Source organism: Oratosquilla oratoria, chromosome 42 (genome assembly GCF_046742065.1).
Source record: "Oratosquilla oratoria isolate Oo_2021 chromosome 42, ASM4674206v1, whole genome shotgun sequence".
NCBI lineage: Eukaryota > Metazoa > Arthropoda > Malacostraca > Stomatopoda > Squillidae > Oratosquilla > Oratosquilla oratoria.
In genome coordinates, this window is record NC_134818.1 from 23,947,390 (window position 1) to 23,969,632 (window position 22,243).

General features: G+C 38.2%; 1 protein-coding gene across 1 annotated transcript in view; it reads left to right on the top strand.

Moving 5' to 3' along the window:
- LOC143021452 (uncharacterized) overlaps nt 1-22,243 on the top strand; it is a 224,959-nt gene that overhangs the window by 39,522 nt on the left and 163,194 nt on the right. The gene's annotated exons all lie outside the window — the stretch shown is intronic.

A 22,243-nucleotide genomic window follows, 5' to 3' on the forward strand; every position in this document is an offset into this window, starting at 1 on the left:
CATGATATTTTCTTTCTTCGGACTTCACGCAGTCCCACGATATCCCAGCTGATGTTCTCCAGTTTTTCCATCAAACTTTCCTACTAATGGTCTTCTAACAAGATTTTAACGCTGTAAATATATATCCTTATCTTCTTCAGGTTGTTTCACGCTCAAAACTCTGAACTGCCTTGACTGTGTAAAGTTACATTCAGTGATACACTTCAAGGGTTTTCAGCTCTATCGACACAGTTCTCGTGGTCAATAAGATGACCAAGTCTATCCATCAATATCAAGATGTCAGCTCTCGGATAGGACATACATATGCATTGCATATATAAGTGTATGTGTATATACTGTATACGTATATGCATATGTATATGTGTATATATATATGTATATATATGTATATATATGTATGTATATATATATATATATATATATATATATACATATATATATACACGAGTAGAGGGAAAACACACAAAATAGAACAAGAGTTTATTCTTTGACTAGTTTCGCACTGTGATGCTTCCTCAGAAACTAGTCAAGGAATAACCTTTTGTTCTATTTTGTGTGTTTTCTCTTTACTCCTCTTACAACCTGTCAGGATGTCTTCACACACGCACACACCTCTCGGCAAGATGAGGTCGACAATCTGCGCAAGTCCGGCCATCTTAAAGCTACAAATGACTGTCATTACCACTCCATAAGACACGGGTAATGATTTTTTGGAACTAATTATCCGATTTATATCGGAAAACTTTCTTGGTTGTCCCACTTCTTGATCTACTATATCAAACTCCCTTCCTTAACGGGTGACACTTTTCAATTGTATTATGGCTGCCGCCAGATGATTTTATTCATCTCCGTGGAACTCTCCCACTCCCACTCGGTGTTGTTGATTCGTTGATGGTTTAGCAGTTGGCAGGAGTGTGGCCAGAAAGTGTCTTACAACAAGCATGGCTGCACGCTCGAAAATTTCCAAAATTGGCCCATAAATCCTCCTCTGAGTTCGGGTCATTGCATCCGGATGTTGCGTATTTAGTCTTCTTCCTCCTCCTCTTCTGCTTCTTCGTCTTCTTGGCTTTGCGTCCACATTGTGGGTGAATTTTCTCAAGCACAAAGTTCGATAAATACGTCTTGTGCTTATAGATGCAACTAAAGTGCTTTTTTTTTATATAAAAAACATGTTTTTTATAAAAAAAAACGACAAAAAAAAAAGTATATTTTCGTTTTTTCAACATTTTGTTTTATGCAGCTCCTGCCACTTATCCACCACTACTACAACCACAGCCATCAACCAGCAGGGATTCTACTGCTTCAAGCAACATCCCTACTTTCCAGCTTGAGTCGGATGATTCAGAAACGGAATATTCTGAGGGCTCAATTGATGAACCGCCCAGCCCCGGCGGCCGGCCCCAGATTTCCCCATCTGATATAGAGGAGCCTGAAGAGGAACAGCAGGAACCGCAGGACTTGGATTGATGGAGTCAGAAGTTCAGAGCCTACTATATCTACAATGTCTGAGTCTGATGCCTGTTCCTAGGAACTTCCCCCCCCCCCACCTCCAGGGGATGGCCATGACAGAAGGCTCCATTTGCTCCTATCCTTGCACTCTCTTCTTGCTTTTTCCAGGCCCATAGACCATGATTAATTTGTGCATACCTTATTGTATATCCTATTTTATGTGTATGTTTAACCATTCATGACAATGAAATTTGGAGTGTTTAATCTTTGAAGATTATACTAAGAGTAAATTTTGTAAAGTAGCCATATTGGCCCATATGCAGTATCTACACTTGTTGCAGCATCTGAGTCCTGACTACAAAGGTCAATTACTTGTTTATTTTTATACTGTGATGTCTCTTTGGATAAGGTAGATACGCATATGTGGAGGGATGAATCAAGTACTTACACCTGTTTTCATATACTTTATATATAATATCTGAACAAATTTAGACGTGTAAAAAATACTCATAAAAAACAAATTTTCTTAAACTTGCGATTAAAAGAAAAAACGTTTTTTTTTTGCCTCACTACTTATGCTACAAGTATTTATTTTTTAATTACTCGGATGGTTTTCTACTAAAAATCCTCTATTATTTCTCATTCACACACACACACACACACACATATATATATATATATATATACATACACACACATATATATACATACACACACATATATATACATATACACACACACACACACACACACACTTCACTTAATCTCTGACTTTAAAAAAATATCCATGGCCTCCACTTGTCTGTTTCCTTTTCTTAATGGCACTTTTTATATTTATTGTCAGGCCGACTCCTTTCCCTTTTTTCTTGCAGTCTGTTCCCCACAAATTCTCCATACACATGCTCATCAGTACCACATCATTTGGCTTTAAATATTTAAGAAAAATTAAAGAAATAAGGTTCTATTATAAACAAATTCAGTGTGAGATTGAAAACAGGGCATCAGGCTATAGGTATGCTGGGAAAGATAAGGATATCGTATAGATTTTCAGTACACGTTGAAATAAAATTGTACAAATCATTGCTTACATAAGTGCTAACATATTAAAATGGGTCCTGGTATGACAACGAGACCATATCAAGATATTCAAAAACTTGAACACAAAGATCTACGAAGAATTCTTAGAATAAAGTATTCATATACGGAATGAGACAATTAGAGAGGTTAAAAAGAATGAAGGAAATGTTCCATACAGAGACGAATGGTTACTGATGACCTGAAAGAGATGGTCAAGGCATGCGCTTAGATGGATCCAGGACGAACTGCGAGACAAGCTGCTTGGAACCCACTTGGAACGAGGAGAGGCAGAACAAGACGAGACCTACTTGGAGGAGGACTAAGCTGAGGGAGACTAAGACGAGTCGAAGGAAGAGGATTAGGAACCGAGGTCAAAACAGAAGGGGTTGGCGAGGACATATGAAGGCCCCTTGCATCGATAATGATTTAATATTATTATCTTTACTATTATTTTCACCACTATTTACAATAACCGTCATTATTTGTCTGCTGCAGGACATATTGTGGCCTGCTGGCAGACCGTGACTTTGCAAAGTGACATCACTCAGCAGAAGTGCAAGGTATACCTGTATTGGCTTCTGTCACCAAAGAACTTGCGCACAATACTCTCAAATGATGCACATGTCAAGTATTACTAGAGAACTAGTTCTGCCTAAGTACATAGACAAATAAATAAATAAAAATAAATAATAATTAGTTTAAGAAAAATAACTTGACTGGAACAGATTGTGATGATTGTGTGACGTCACAACTTCCTCGTATCTATCGTAAGGGTTCTTGAAAAGAGATGCGACTTTGACCAAAATATTTCGGTTGCTATCGTTCACTACAAGCGACATTTGGCAACTTGCTTTGAATTTTTGGTAGGGTTGCCGGACGTCACCATAAAGTGACGCTTACAACATACCCGCAAGACAAAACAAAACAAAGTAAACACAAGAAAATCCCTTGCTTTTAAGGAGAACAGTACAACCGAGCAGCAAAATAAATAAGATTTTTTTTCTTACCAAGACATTGTACGACTGTTTCGAAGACATCACGTCCTATTTTCAGCCTTCTAACCAAAATCAGCCGTCGTCTGCAAACAAAGTTCTGACGTCAGACAACATGCCAGCCGTTTCTCGAACGCAAATACAATAAATAAATAATAAATATGTACATAAAAACAAATAAATAAAAATTCTAATTAATAATAATACATGCACACATATATATACAAGGAAGGAAGCCAAAGTCAAAAGGCATAATTCCACTTCTACCCAACTCCCATTCACCACACCTTCCCTCCCTCTCATTTTGGCTCCTCAAGGATGACAGGTTCTGCATATCGCCCATCGCCCTAGGTCATAAACAATGCAGCAGCACATACACAACAAGGCAGCTTCATTTAACCGGCGACCCTCCACCTACTCTCCATCCCCTTATCCAGAAACATTAAAAACGGGGAGAAATGCCTTCGGACTGCGTCAAAATATAATTCACACATAACCATTCCCTAACCCCTCCCCATTCCCCACCCACTCCCTTCTATTCTTCACAGCATCATCCATATATAGCTATTCTCCACTCACCCCTATCTTCTGCCTTCTCCCTTCCTTCCTCAACAGACATTCGCCTCTTACTCAACGCCCCTTTCACCTCATCCATCTCATCCTCGGTCGCCCCCTCATGTTCACCCCCATCCACCTCTGCCTTCCACACTTACTAATCTTTCTTCACTCGATCTTTCCATGTGTCCAAACCATACTAATACACTTTCATCAACCCTATCTCTCATCCCCTTTTTCACCCCCGCTCTCCTCCTCACCTCCATGTTTCTCACTCTATCCAACCTTGTAACCCCTACCATACTTCTCATGTCAAACACATCGAAACTCTTCCTCTCTTATGTTCCATGCCTCTGCCCCATAACTGTTGGCACAATCAATTCTTCACACAATCTCCTCTTAGCATCCATTCCCAAATGTTTATTTCTCATTACACTTTTTAATCCCCCTAAGGCACTTACTGCTTCTCTCATTCTACAATCTACCTCCTCCTCCACTCCTCCATTTCCTGCCACATGCGACCCAAAGTATCCACTTTCTCTCCTTTTTCTATCCTTTAAGACTTCTAAATTGCTGCCATCCAAAATCCGTCACTAACTCAATCCCCCTCTGATCCTGCCACAATCGCAGTGTCGTTAGCAAACAACGATGGGACCTTTCGCAGTGAGCCATTTGATACCAGACACCGCCAGATTTCGTAATTCTTGCCGGAAAATAAATACTTTTTTGGGCAAGTTATATAAGCTTACAGAGGTGTATCGTTGTACATTATTGTGTCTGAAATTTAAGTCAATTAATTTCATGATTGCAAACGGCATATAGCATTGTTTGAGCTTCTAAAATTACAGATGACATTCGTAAAACAGCATATAATTGTATCAAGCCTAGCAATTTGTCATTTTCTACCGACTTCAATGGACGTATACTGATATATACTTTCATTTGAATGCACCAAGCAATAGGCAAATCCATGTAATGTATAGAAAATATAATTTTGCATCGAAGACTTAATTTTTCCGGTACGATTACTAACCCTCGGCTGCTGGCAACAAACCATACAGTACATTAATCCAAGTTATGATGATACTACTTGCACCACTTCGTGCTACTTCAAAAAGATCTCCTAAAGTTTCTAAATCATATCCTTTTCATATATGCACAAGGGTCATTAAATATTCATCCAAGTGTGACAACTCCCTATTTGTATGTGCTTTGATAATGCCTGGCGGTGTATTCTCATTCTTGACACTAATTGTCCCTCTCCAATAATGTATGCGAGTCACATTTTATTTGATCAAATCAAACAAATCATAAAAATCCTTTTGTTCCATGCCCGTATATTTTTTAATACTCTCGGTATTCTTTAGAATTTTCTGAATAAAGGCGTTGCGTAATGCTCCGTCTTCTGCAACATTGTTACATTGCCACTGAAATAAGAAATAAAGATTGATAGTGTGGAGGACATAATATTGCATGTTTGTCTTTCTCTTACTTTTTCTTGAATCTGACGTTCAGTTTGCCATGGCACACGTAAAATTAGTCACATTTGTTTGAAAATAGCTCCCAGCAGATCTAAGAGGCTATTATTTACACAAACGTCGCTCACTTCAGTACCTCGTACGTCCGCCACCACTGTTGTTATATTTTATCTCACTGATTATCTTCATATACAGGACGTGACAGTGATATCCATTATTTTTCAACACTCAGATAAAATGCACACACCGAAATCAACCTCTTATTTTTACTGCTCATACTTATTTCAGTAAAAATAATTACCTATTTTTAGTTTTATCTTATAAATAAATTAACAAAGCCTTATCACACACCAGTAAGTAAAAATGATAATATTAAGAGTCATGTTTTTAATTTTAAATACACTGCAGCAATTTGTCGTTTTTTTTTTTTTTTAATGTCGGTTTCCAAATTAGCTAAGTCACCCCTTTGCCGCGTGAAATCCGAGACAATTGAAAATTCTAGAGCTAATAGGAATCTACGAGCCTGACTGCGATTGGTCCCATTGGGTTACTTCCTAATTTTCTCAATTTTCTTTAACCACTTCCAATCCCCTGCACATTACCCTTGCATTTACCTCCTGCACCACCCCATCCAAGTGCATATTGAACAGCCATAGCGACATGACACAGCCCTGACGTAGTCCCACCTTTACCTCAAACCACTTGTTCTTATTATTAATAATAATAAATATATATTCAACGATATACTAATCTGACTAAACAAACTGATCAGCGTCTGACTAATATTTCATCTTTATTTTACATTTCTCAAAAAGTAAGAACTTATCCAACGTAGTGGTCGTCGATTAAACAATTTTGCTGATTAAACCATTTAAACATGAAACAAGCTTTCCATTATATTATGGAAATTAATAGAAATACTTAAATTTGTCCTTCGTCATCATCATAGACGAGTATCTGGAGAAAGACCAAATATCCAATAAACTTAAGAGTCCGACGCCTGGGATCAAACTAAAGTCCAAATAAAACAAGCACTATCCACTCGCCCACCATTCCTCCTGATTGTAGGATGACAATTCTGTACTGTTCCAAGGGATCTGATAAAATTCAAACCTACTTTGTGGCAACAGCTCCTGTCTACTGAGTGATGTTGCCATAAAGTGAGTCCTCACTTTACTGACGAGTACAGTATTGCACATATCTTTATTGAGGCGTCGATACCCTTCCGTAACGGGTAGCATTCTTCTTGACTTGAGCTATCGTCGTCGATTAACCAGCGCTTCTATCCGTGGGGACAATCTCGTGTCGAATATGTGGGAACATGCAGCTTATGGAAGGCAAAAGAAGGGCGGTAAAATTTATTAGAATTCTTCTTAGAGTGGATATTAGTCTCCTATCATAAAAAGAATACCGCGAAGCGACTATATAATTTTCTTAAATGACAATAATAAAATGTTAAAAATCTCCGATATGTATACGGCTCACATACATGAGATAACCCCAGGAAATGTATAATAATCTTCGAAATGTCCTTCCTTTTGGAGAGTTCTCAATTTGAGAGACCCAGCGGAGACAAATCTATTCTGAAGAACCAGAAAAAAAAAAAAAAAAAAAAAAAAAAAAAAATTCTTACGCCAGGAGACACTGAACTGTGACCAAACACTTTTGCCCTCTGTGATCGGATAGCCATGTGTCACCGGTACAGATGCTGGGGACTGAAGCTGATAGTACCTGAATGCTATGGTTCTGTGGTAACGACAGTTTGTAAATAAAAAGTTGCTGTCACCATCCTAAAATACAGTGTCTCTACAGCATGTTGGTGAAATTCACCGACAATTTTTTAGAATACATTCTCCATCGAAAAATAAGCCCAAAATATTCTATTGTGGAATGAAATCGGAGCACCGGTGTACGGTTGCCTGCTAAGTGTACTGACTTGGGCTACCTTCGTGTTTGCAAAACATAATAAATTTGCACTCCACTATAGAGTATTGTGGGTTTGTTTTTCGATAGAAAATGTATTAATAAATTTTTGGGGGTGAAGTTCACGATTATGCTCTATACAGTGCTCCCACCATTCTAGAAGTGGGGGCATGGGTAATAATGATGATGATGATAATAATTACGTACAAAATTATTTAATCACTCGTTATAAGGGGGGGGGGTTAGCTAAGTCAAACCATTCTTTGCACAGACTGTGGTTGAAAATTATGGATAAAGGGGGATCCCTAGTCTCCTCCCTCCACCCCAATGTGTGTGCTCTTACATGCAGGGAACACTGTGACAGTGATCTTGTTCCCCATCATAGGGTGAAAAGATCATAAAACACACCTAGCAAAGGAATTAATCTAGTCAAATTATAAACCTGCTTGCGAGAGTATAAATGAAGACAGAGAAAGGAAAATAATATTTATCATTAATCCTTAGGTTAATCTAAATTCATAGAAAGTAGATGATTGCAAAATACGTCAAAGATGGTATAAATCAAACCAGAACGCACGCCAGCTCTCCATTTAGAAAGATTTATCTCATCGTTTGGATAATAATACAAACACATACAACTTCCTTGGGAATGCATAATGAGAAGTAGCGACAGAAAATGCCTCCACAAATTTGCGTTAAACAACAATTAAAAGTGAACAAAAATTACGCAAGACTTTATTCAAATTATGCATTAGAATGTTCATGTGTTATGGCGACAGCGAAGAGCATCTGGTGTTACTTGCAAACGCGTCTTTCCCTCAGGCTTGCCAACCCTTCCAAAGGAACATACTCAGTGCAGCCAACCTTTCCGAAACAATCAGAATCACAGTGTATATTTTCAGGCACATGTAACTGCTCTGCTATATGTTACTTTTTTATGCTCAATACATTAATAAAATCACCAGGCGGCAGCATAGCAAGAATAAAAAATATTACCAAGAAAGGGTGTTTAAAATCAACAAAAACTAAACTCTTGTCAAATAACTAATAATTCAATTTTTCGAAACAAGAAGATACTGCTGTATGGAAGAAATATTTTGACAACCTTGACAAAACTTCAGAATAAAAGCGTCTGGCACCAGCTACATTAAAATTAATACAATGCAACACGGGCACAAACGAGTAAGTCAAAACAGCCTTAACCTGACGTGTATGGAGATCACTACCAACGATGTCACGCATTCTAAAGAATAAATCTCGTAAAATACTACACCAACAGAAATAAATAGGGTTACACAAAGTTCCGTCCCTTAGCTGAATGAAATTGTGTGGCATTAGCTAGAAATAAATAACTTAAAAAAAAAAAAAAAAAAAAAAAATCCAAGAAGTCCTCGACGCCCTCCACCCATCTCGACTTCTCGACCCCCTCATTGCCGGGTGACATTTTCTTCTCTTTACTCCATCTGCCGCCGGCCTATCAAATTAATCTACGTGGATCCCCTTCTGTATAATTACAGGATTATGACCCATCCCAATTAACCCCTTTACTACCGGAATGATCCTTTTCTTTTTAGTCTGACTACCAACAGATTAATTCTTTCAATTCCGTGGCACCCCCTAGGCAACGAAGACTAAACTATTTCCTGCTTTTTTTTTTTTTTTTTTGTATCGTCGGTTTTCCAGGAACTAGTGCATATGTATATGCGCGTTCATACCTCGGCCAACACGCAGGAGTATATACAGCATATAACCACGCGACAGCATACACACTCAGCACATGCACACATACAAACATACATATGCAACACAGAGTACGAGCCAATGAACTCAGACGGGATCCCACGACCACAGCCCTTATCCTGTATACGACCATTAGATAAGCACATGCAAACGCGCACACACATGTATATATATATATATATATATATTATATATATATATACTGTAAACACACATATACATACGTGCACACGCAGGTATATACACATACATGCATATTCGCACAATCACACACATGTACACACAAACATGCACGATCACAAATACGTACATTCACACACACATATACATTCATACACACACATACCCACACACACATACATTCATATACACACACAAAAACATGTACACTTATACACACTCAACATACACACACATGTACTCGTACACACAAACATATTTGTACAAACGCAAAGATGTACAATCACACACACACAAACGTACACGCACACACAAACATGCATATTTGCACATTAACAAACATGTACATTCACATACACACAAACGCACACACACAAATTACATGCACGCCTCTTGAGACACAGAATCAGAAAACTTCAAACACTGCCCCACTAATCAAAGGAGCTAGGCATTCTTTGCTGTCTTATTATCAATATATTAAAAATATGTGGTAGGAGGAGGAGGAGGAGGAGGAGGAAGAGGAGGGGGCAGGTATCTTTGTACTCGAACAAGATCATATTCTTGTTAAATATTTGTTGAAAATCGGGATATTTAAAAATATGTCATAGCACAAGACGAAGACGAAGGCAAATATTATACAGAAAAAACAGGGTTTACAATCAGACAGTTATATTCCGAGTCAGCTCATTCTTACACCTATGATATATATATATATATATATATATATATATATATATATATACATATGAAATTATGTATATGTATATACCACATGAAAACCACAGTTGGAGCAAAAAAGACAGGAGGCAGGGAATGAATGAATATATATATATATATATATATACACACACACACACATTCCCTGTGAAGGTAATCTTACGGGTGGCCGAAAGCAGTGGGTTCGAATCCTATATGCGACTGTCATAAAATTTATCATATATATATATATATATATATGTGTGTGTGTGTGTGTGTGTGTGTGTGTGTGTGTGTGTGTATGTGTGTGTAGAGTTAAGGGGGAGGGGGGTTGCGCTTGCCTACGGCCGAACGCTTTAGCTTCTAAACTCGTTTTCTGTTTATTTCGACTCTCCAAACATGTCTACTGAGAACTGCAGCTTGACCTGGGTGTTCCTGTATGTTGGGCAAAGGTGACAATATTTACAGCCCTTCCTCATATGCTCGCTTCTTTTCTGCCGTCACCTCCCTCATTTCTTCACCCCACCATTTGCTCCCTCTTCTATTCCTTCCCATGCTCCTGATCCCACATATCGTCTTCGCACACTTCAACACCTAAAAACACACACATTCTTCCTCTACACCTTTTCCTTTTTTTTCTCTCTTTATTTACATTCCATGCCTCTCTCAGCTTCACCTGGAATTATTTTTCTCTTCCCTCTATGCACCCCTCTCCACTTAAACTCCACTTTCAGTTTACCTTCCACTAGACAGTGATCTGATGATATGTTGCCCTCACCCCTGAAATATTCCAGTTCTCCTTTTGGGCACCACTACATAAGTCATCAATGCTCTCCACTATCCTCCCACAAACCACCCTAGCGAACGTGTCTTTCTGCTCATATTTCTTCTTAAACATTGTTGTTTAGCATAATTTTTTAATACACATGTTCTCCACTTTCTTTTCTTCCTGCCACACAATTCCTCCTACTTCATCTATAAGCTCATCTCCTACTCTTGCATTAAGATTCCCCAACATTACTACATTTACATTTCTCCCAAAACCGCCGACATGTTTATTCAAATACACCCAAAAAGACCTTTCTATCCTCTCACTACCAGGGCCATATACATTTACAAATGCCTATATCTCTCATTCCAGTCTCACCTTCGCCCACCTTATCTTCGATGACACTTCACCACACACCTGTCTCACCAATTACCAACAGAACCACTCCCCTCCCTTGCCCACCCACAGTCCTTACACTACATACCAAACACGAGTTTACTAACCTATTCCTTTCAGTTTCGTTTCACTCAAAGCTAACACATCCATCTTTCTTCTCATAAACATACTACTAATCTCTTCACTTTTGTCTTCATCCGTATCACATCTACACACACTCAACGACACAATTACTAGGTTTTCGGTTGGAGTCCTTCTCTCAGACCATCTTATACCTTGACATATCGTGGGGGCAAAAATATAGAGGTGGGTCCCTAGTCTCCCTCACTCCGTCCTAATTAGTCGCCTTCAACACGCATGTGTATACAGTGGCGGCATTCAACCCCCAACACACACACACACCACTGATGATCAGAAAAAAGGGAAGAAGTCATAGAGGCGGTAAGAAGAGTCAAGGGAGCAGCATAAACAGGGACAGAAACAGTGTATTTTCCATTTTACGCACAATTTTTAGATTAGGTTAGGTTAGGTTTCAGATTAATATTCATTTCTTACCTCTCTTAAGTTGTTGAAATCAACTGTATGCCGTAAAATGGAAAAGATCCCAGAAACAATACTAAAGTATTATTATAATTCCTTTATGAGTAGAGATTTTTTTTTACAATACAGTTGAATGGTGAGTGACTAGCCCGTAGGGTAGCCCCAAAAACAGTCGCTAAGGTAATGATTGCATGTAACCATCCAGTTAAATACGCAAACACATACACGCACTACTGACCTAAATATAACACGTTCCAATGAAATTTAGAAAGAAGTCAATGTTTTACAGTGTGATTCATAGGATTTTGATATTGATTTCGACAACAAATAACTCGTTTTCGATTTACGTCCCCACTCCCTAGTTGGCGCGAAAAAGAATTAATTTCAGTAGAAATAACACCATTATTAATGGTGTTTGTGATTTACTTTGTCGTGTTTAGCACCGGAGGTGTGTGGAGGCTACTTGTTGCCGTGAGACGTAACTATTTTATAAGATTATATACGACAACTGCCTTCCTCTTCTCTACCCTATCGTTGTTTACATAGATGGCCAATTGGGATCGCGCGTACATTGCATTAGGCAGCCAAAGAGCTTGTTTCTCAAGCACAATCAACTAGGAACACAAAGGAAATAAGTTTCGTATGTTTTTTGTGTTATTCTCGCAATTTCATACATTGTATTTCTATATCAATGCATTTTATTGCCAATAAATCCAAATTAATTCCAAGAAAAACATACATTTGGGAAATAATATTTCCATTTACTATAGTAAAAGTTGGTGTAATTAACGAGGCGAGTTGATCTAGGATATAACAAACGACATGGCATGTGGTGGACTTGTGCCCAGATAATACCCACATCCCAATATCGAAATATGATTTAATTTGACAGAAATTATTCGAGAACTCGACATATTGGCGTTGGTTAACTTTACGTATCTTAAATTTACCCGTTAAAATTTTCGTTTTCTATATTTCAAACCCGCACCATTACAGAAAACGTAAAATATCAAATCCTATTCACAGAATACAGCCTAGCTACGGAAGTAAAGTTTTGCTGTACACAGTAATATAACAAATATATATTACTACACAATAAAATGTTTATATATATATAACTTCGACTCGGGTAGTATATTTGTACTTCTAACGTTGTTACTCGTAACCACAAACCAAAACAAAAATTGGAAATTCCCCGACCAGACCACCTGACTGTCTCTAAATTGATTAATTTATCTAAGAATGTAAGACATCCTTTCACAGTTGTTATTCAAATTAATTCACTACGTTACTGGTACCCCCTCTTACAGGGAACAACCAAAGCTATTTCTAGTTTTTAATTAGCAGGATATAATCGACCCAATATCACAATTGCAACATCTTTACCCGAGATAAAACCCGCAAGACACCAGAGGTTTGGCTTAATCTCTGTTCACCTCTGGAGAAAATGATCTAACCTTAATTCTTACTCAAGCTGCCACTAAGCGAAATGTTAACCCCTTCCCTTGATCTTGTAAAAACCTCACGACTGTATTCGCCTACAGGGGGAGGCAAGACGAATGGGGCATCGAACTGAATGAAATCGCCAGACATTCACCAGCAAAGTCATCGTATTGAATTTTTTTTTATCACAATCTTAATCGTGGTCGAATTTCATGACATACACACACACACACACACATCATCATCACCATTGGGGATCATACGTCAGGTACTGCGTCGCTAAGTTATACGCCCGACCAATCCCCACGGTTTCTTCACGCAAGCTTCCATGCAGCCACCCTTGCCATTCTAAACAACTCTCGGTAAGTCACGAGTTGTGTGGGTACCCCTTTCGTCTCAATTGTGAGTTGTCTCTTGTGAGTCGGATCAACATCTGGGAAGCGAGTTGACGTTCACGAATTATGCTGGAAACAGGCATTGTGGGAACAATCGCTGGTTTGATAAAAAATCATAACTGTGATAGTAATTTTTCAGACTTTATTCTACAGCCGTCGACACGCCTCTACGGCAAGACAGGAACCACAAATGACTTGAAGATTATGTTCTTAGTTTTTCTGCATCGACAACGCCATATACAGGTCCATAACATCTTTAAAGAATTTGTTGACATGGTCCACTCCTGTTATGTAAGGCACTACGTGCTTTCCAAGACCTCAATGCTCTTGCTACACACGTGGCAGTATGCTTTCCGAAAAATGTAAATAAAACACTGACTAGGAGGCAACCAGGATCTAAGAACTCCGAAATTAGTAAAGACTGTCAAGAGATTAAGACGGTGTATTCATAGATTTGTGTATACATACATATAATTATATAATATTCATCTGTAATCTATCCCTCTATCTTGTTCTAATAGTAGGCGGACACAACCGTTCTTTTAATCAATTAATATTTGCCAAAGAAAAAGATCCCACGGAAGACACTTTTCGTAGTTCCAGTCACACTCACCATATTCGGGGGCGCGCTCAGTCTCGTCTTGTCCAAGAATGGTCTTCCAGGCCACATGATGCCGGGAGTCTCCTCTTACGTTTTCTTTCAGCAAAGGCCAGACGGCTTCAGTCACATACGGGAGGCTTCCCACACTCCAAATGGAAACACTTTTTGTTCAACGACTCTGTTCTATTCTGACTGCCGCCAGACGATTTTATTAACTTGGTTTATTCACAAAACACACTTACACTTTGTTTTATCCTGGTTGTTGCCAAGCGATTTTATTCACTCGAATGAAACCTTACGAGTATAACACACACACAGAAGCTAACTACACTCATGGTATATGATCTACATGCACGTATGGTCTTACTAACGTGCCTTCAGAGTTGAGACTGTACACTCAGTCTATTAAGCTCCTCGTCACTTGTCAAGTCTTCTGTGCAAGTAATGCTGTCAGTACTCAGTCTCTCACTGCCATTGTAGCCTCTTGCTTTCAATCATTGTCAATAATCTTAGTCACTTGAGTTGTTTGTTATATCACATCAACACTGTACACTTATGGGGATAGCTTATATGGAGTATTTCCTGCATAAACTTTATGCAATCAATACTTTAGGGACCTTAGTGACACCCTCTATGGACCAGAGTCACGTAGTATTCTGTTATGGTTTAAGGTTAATTCTCCACTCTAAAGATAATGCGGACAAATATGATCTCTTACTAGCCCCCATCCTTTATGTTACTCTGTCTTTTGCCACCTTTATAGCTCCAAGGATCGAAGCGCTGGTTACAAACGATTAAATACATCTCTCAGTTCCGTCTGACAAGATTCTATGATTTCGTTCTGGCTAACACCAAACGATTTTATTCGTCTTAAAATTATCTCTCAAAATGAAAGAAAGCCCATACGGCAAGGATAAAGGATATATGACTCAGAAACAAGTTGTGGCAAATGTACGCCAAGATTCCGAAAGTCCACCGACAACATTCTGGTGTCCACATCCTCCAGAAGAAGCCAACCTAATCACCGGAAACTAGACCACTATCTCCAGTGTCACCTATCATTACCAGAGGTGGTGTAACTCTCTACAAAGTACTGGTTCTACGCTGGGGGCGTTATAAGCAACGTGTTAGTCTCGCATTCACTCAGTTAAGGGTTCGAATCCTGCACTCCTTTCCGATTCCCAGCAATGACTGTTACCTGCCCCAAGTCCCTAAACCGCATAGGGTAATAATGACTGCTTCGGCCGCAGTTACGCGCCTCCTCACCTTCTACTACAATTAAATAAGCGTTGGCATGATGTATGCGTTTAAGGATATTTGCATAAAGATATTTGCGTGCGTGTGTGTCTTCTGAAAATTGTTTTATCAACAGCTCATCAAGACCACTATCCGTATCTATCTCACTAAGAGAGACGGCTTGAGAGGTCGACTTTCTCAGTGGTAAGTTATATCACACGAAAGATCTCATTTTCTGGAAACCACTGACCCAGATCGAACTACGACGTCTGCGGTAACCAAAGAGGGCAAATGAGGCCACGACAACGACAACAGAGATACCGCACTCGCGTGGCAGAGGTTTTCTCATTACTAAGGTGTGACAAAGGGCAACAAATGTCATTAAAGAAACCTCGATCTACTTCGCCATGATCGGAGAGATCCTTGCCTTGGTCGAATCAAAACTGTCAGATTCCGCGACGATTTATCTTACCTATTTATTCATCTGTCTATTCATCTGTTTGTTCGTCTATTATCGCCACTCAGTTTGTTTGTTCGTTTATTATCGCGACTCAGTTTGATTTGATGTATTATTTTCACAACCCTATTCACTGGATAACTTTTGTGCCTACCTCACTCCAGCAAAATACATTTTTACCTATACATGTATACATACATACATGCTTATATATATATATATTATATATATATATATATATATATATATATATATATATATATATATAACTTAGACCCACTCTAGGAGAAAGATAAGCTGAGATACAGAGTAAACCGTATATTTCGTCCACTGACCACTGACGGTGGTAGTTAATTTATCTCACTTATTCACTTATCAATGTACGAGGTGATCCTACTGGAAAAAAACTGCGACCCAGTGTCAGGAGGTCACTTAGCGTACTTTGAAGAACCTTGACTTATCAGCCCATCTCTCTCTCTGGAGCGAGACGATGAGTGCCGCACCACTATCACTAGTACCACTACGAAACTGCCGAGCCGCCGGGGGCCCACGAACGACGCGTCTCCCTACGCGTCGGGGTGCCAATCGGAGCTCTATCACTCCTTTCCTGTGACACCAGTGCCATCGGTCAGGCACTCTCTACATGTACCTGTCCCGTGATAGGGGAGGGACTAGTGGTAGTGATGATGCCAATGATGGTGGTAATGGTAGAGGTAGAGATGGTGGAGGTGGGTGCAACGGTTGCAGGGAAGGTGGTTTGGTGGATGTAGATGAAGTGGTGATGACAGCGATGAGTAATGTTGATACGGATGGTGTGTGTGAGCGAATGTGGTGGTGTGGACGGTCGTGTTGGTGTTAATTGTATAATAAACTGTTTGTGAATGGAGGTGTGTGTCGTGATAATGGTGGTGGTTGGTAATGGTTGGAAAAGGCAATGACATTTATATCACCACCGTTGTCTTTCTGGTGATAGTTATGAATGGGGCAGTGGTGGTAGTAGTGGTTGTTATAGTAGTAGTATTGGTAGTAGTAAAGATAACCGTAGTGATGATGGAAGTAGCAATGATAACAATAATGATAATGGTTATAGTAGTGGTGGTAGTAGTTGCATTGATAGTTGTTGTGGTGATGAAACTAGTGCTGGTAGTAGTAATGGTTATAGTAGTGACAGTATTGGTGGTGGTTGTGTTAGTAGTGGTGGTGGTGCTAGTGGCGTTAGTAGTAGTAGTAGTAGTAGTAGAAGTAGCGGTGGTGTTAGCAGTGGTAGTAGTGATTAGAACAATGATGATGGTGGTGGTGGTAGCACTAAGGGTGGTGATAATGGTGGTAAGGAATGCCAGTAACGATAACAGTATTAAGTAATGGTAGTGGTGATGGTAACAATATTATTGGTTGTTGTGGTGGTAACGAGAGTACAGACTTTGCTGTTGTTGGTGGTGGTAGTAGTGGTGGGAACAGTAGTAGCGGTGGTCTGAGCGAAGGAGGCGTCGGTATTTGTTATGTTATGAGGGACGCATTGAGTGTGTCGGGGAAACCCAGGAATGTTTGCCTCCAACAACGTCTATTCAAACATGGCGTTACCTTCTTCACTGTAGTCTTAATTATATTTTTCATATTCTCTTACATTTCTGTTATTACCATAACTTCTACTATCATTTATTATTACTATTATATTACTTAATAAGTACATCCCGTCTAAAATATTTATCCAACAATTCATTTTAACCTTATTTTTTATAAGATTATCCAGTCTCCAGACATCTACTCCTTATGATCACGTTCATAGCAGAACAGTGTTACAACTTTAATCTACGGCTTACTGCCAACCTGAATCTTACACTAATCTTATGGTCTGCGCCAGGAGATTTTATTTGGTTAAGGAGGGGCCGCCCCGGTCCCGACAACATTCATCCTGTTTTCCTAAGAAGCCACTTCGTTATTGTGCCTTACCCTTACCTAAATAAAGCTGCTTATCGTTAATCTAAATAAAATACATGCATTGTATCACCTTAGCGAAAATATTGATTGAAATACAAGGACGACATCACCCCCTCCCTCTGACGTTACAATGTCAGGATAAAAACCGTTTGAAACTAAAGAATTTGTTGATCGATTGATTAGACTGACTCCACATGAAATCCCGAGGCCACAACTATTTGATCATATGATGTCGAATAGTATTCATCATAAAAATGCACATTCCTTGTCAAACAAGTGTTGGACAACTGCTCAAGATTTGCTATTTTGAAACTAACCATATTTCACATGCACTATAGTCTCAAGAGAGGTGGGGCAAATTATATTCAAATCGACTGGACAATCGACGTTCAAAACATAAACACTAACGACTACACGCCCCGTGAACGGTTGTTCCAAGTCTTACATTTACGCTTAGTATTTCAAAGTTAATTTTACCTTAATTAATACATTATCCAACACAAACCTAACAAAACCTAACTTTCCTAATTAATTGTAGTCCGTAGTAATCAAATAGGTTAAAAATTGGGACAATTAATGATCGAAATACGAATATAAACAAACTGAAAATGTGTATAAGAATGCAACTGCCTTCATGCCACGAAGGCTATGCGCCATAATTCATTCATGTACTTAATTAAACTTCAATAATTTATGAACACGATGAATATTTCTTCCATGCCAACAGATAAACCTTCACACCATTTTGTATGACATAAGAACCACTGTTCCGCACTACTGAATTTTTGTAACCGCTACCACACCAAACGTACAACCACGAATCACATAACATTTCATTTGAAATCTCTATAAACCTTGCGCATGGCAACACAATTACAAGACAAGTATGATTGTCACCCTTGTGCATTGTAACACAATTGCAAAACAAATATGATTATAAACATCTAAACACAAAGTAATGTGCAATACTTTCCTAAGAATACAATTATTGAAATTGTCTCTCATTTTTCCAGCTTACCTCAGCCATAAAGCTTTGTCGTCACTTGCGCTGGAGACAGTTTTATTTTCCTTCTGCTTATTTTCTCGACTAAAACACTAACTTCACCAACACTTGAATGAAAAATTCTTCTTTTAAATGTAACCCAATACGTGCTTTTTTCTTCTTTCGATCTAATCTCCTCCACTTTCACACTTTGTAAACAATCTTTCGGACGCCATCGATGCACTGTGATTGGCTCACGGAAATTGTCCGAATGTTTCCAACCGCGATTCGAAACCGTCGAGTCCTTAGCTGTTCATACATACATATATAAATAAACACATACGTAATAGTACATCCATGGATACATACAGGCAAAGACCTTAAGCCAACTCAAAACCAAGCATAATAGTTAGTACATCCATGGATACATACAGGCAAAGACCTTAAGCCAACTCAAAACCAAGCATAGATGATAGTAGTTGAAGAACCTGAGTTTAGCTCCTTTCCTGTATAATGCCAATTAGGTAAGTGCATAGCCTACATATGTAAATATTTATGCAATTTTCAAATATACATATTTACGGTACATACATATTTGCACACACATGCACACACTTGCTTACGGCTGTCCATCGTAATCGATGATGACGTTGCTCCAAGTGAGGATGAAGTGTTGATGACGAGTCTTCATCAGTGGTGACGTAGTTGTCACTGTATATGGGCAGCATGGTGTCCTATTCTGGAGCTGCATATTTAGTTGCACAGGTGGCCCCTATTTCTCTCTTCTTTTGAAATGATCCTCAAGATGCATTATTCCCGTATGGCAGGTGGAGCGCTATTGGAGCTAGCTCATCTAAGTTTGTGGGATAGGTACCACATATATTTTAAAAGTTCCTTTGAGTGGTACTTGAACCTCTTTCTTTGATCTCCTGCTGACCATTTTCTTCCAGGATCTGACCATAAAGAACACACACACACACACACACACACACACACACACACACACACACACACACACACACACACGGCCCCGTGGCGGATTGGTAAGGCACAGGCCTCACAAGCCCACAGACCTACCCAGAGATCGGCAAATAATGAGCAGATCCGAGGTGAATACACACACACACACACACACACACACACACACACACACACACACACACACACACACACACACACACACACACACACACACACACATAAAACATATGAATATCTTTTCCCTAAAAAAGCTTAAGACTCGATTGATTTGATACAGGTCTTTAAGACTCTAAAGAGAATTGATAATATCAAAAGTGACGAAATTTTCACGATGAATGCGACTCACACAAGAAATAGTTGTGTCAAACTGTCAGGAAATAGATTTAATTTGGAAGTGGGTAGAAACAACTTCGCCAATCGTGAAGTAAATGAATGGAATAAACTTCCTGCAGAAGCAGTGCAATTTAATACAGCTTAGATTTATTTTAAAGATTCATTGAGATAAACACTTAATCAATATGCTGTAATGCCTGCCATTTATTTTATTTTATTTTATTTATGTTTGCATTTATAATTATTTATTTATTCATTAAAGTTATTTATTTATTATTACTTATCTTTTTTATTATAAACTATTACTATCTTTCTGCTTGTTTTTAGTTATAATTTTCTATTTATCTATTTCATTTTTTATTTACTTTTTTCGCCTCCGATCTAGTTATGGATTAAAAGGCCTGTCGGCATGCTCTTCCTCTATAATGATTTGTAATATATATATATATATATATATATATATATATATATATATATATATATATATATATATATATATATATATATATGTGTGTGTGTGTGTGCAAGCAATCACATCACCGTGATACAAAAATGCAAAATAACAACAGAAGGGAAACTTGTAGACAGTAAGTACTTTCGTATATTACATCTTCAGACTAAATGACAGAGATACAGAGTTGGGTTTAAATGTATCAGGTGGCAACCATAAGGGGGGAAGGGGGAGACAATACAATGTGAGAAGGGGGATGACCTTACCTCTATCGACCTGACCAACACATAAGACTCAATCTGGCGGAAAGATCTTGGTGACCATTTGGGTTACCAATTTATCACATTTAAAATGACCATAGCTTAAGTTTATATTTTTATCAAACGTGCCTGATATTAAGCAGGATTCTATTATATTTCTTTCTTGTAGGCTTTTTCCTTTGGCTAAAATTGTTGTCTTAGACCAATCAATATGATGGTTGTATAACATCTAAAAAGAGCAAACTGTTGTTATTTTCTATCTCAAGAGTGGTACCAGTGAATTTAGATTAATAAGGATATCATCAATAGATATGTTATTAGGCCAGAAACACAAAACATCGTTTACATATCTGAACGAAATAACTTTTTCATCTTTAATAGTTGGTAATAAATATTTTTCAAAATATTCCATGTAGATGTTAGCTAAAACCGGTGAAAGAGGATTTCCCATAGCCATCCCGAAGGTCTGTGTGTAATATTTCCCCTCAAAGACAAAAGAAGAATTATTTACACACAGAATTATTAATCTTATAATTTTTTTACAAGGGATACCATCAATACTGTTACCTAGAATATTTGGGAGAAAGGTTAAAACATCTTTAATTGGGACATGTGTAAAGCGCCCAGTAACATCGAAACTAACTAAATTGTAAGGATAATCAATGTTAAGAGATTTAACCTTTTGAATCAAGTCTTCACTATTTTGAATAAATGAGTTAGAAATAGTGCCTACAAATGGAGAAAGCTTTGTCACAAGCCACTTAGAAAGCTTATAGCTTACAGAGCCTACAGAACTGATGATGGGCCTAATGGAATGATTTGGCTTGTGAGTTTTAATAACCCCATACAAATAAGGTGTTGAAGGATTTTGTGTAGAGAAATATTTAATCAAATCTTCTCTACCTTTAAGTAAAGATATTGAAATAATTAGAGATAATGGTACTCTGAAAACAAAAGTCTATAGAAAACCTACCAATATTCTTTCCTATGTTCATTTTATTCCAATCATCACATCAATGTAAAAAGATCAGTTTTTATTTCCATGTACTTGAGAGCTTACAGGATTTAAGATCCTGAATTTATTGATGGCGAAATTAGAACTATCCGGGATATTGGGGAAAAGTTAAAAGATCCCACTCATATTCTTAATCAATGTCACAATACCGCCAGGAAACGCTTTTACAAAACTTACAATCAAGAACAAGGAAACCATAAACAACTTAATACACTAGTTCTTCCTTTTCATGGAAATTTTCTTAGTATTGTCAACCTACTCAAAAAATTGGATATCAAAGTAGCTTTTAAATATGACCACACCATTAAGAAAACTTTAATTAAGAACAGCCCTCCTAACAACAACGGTGTGGTCTA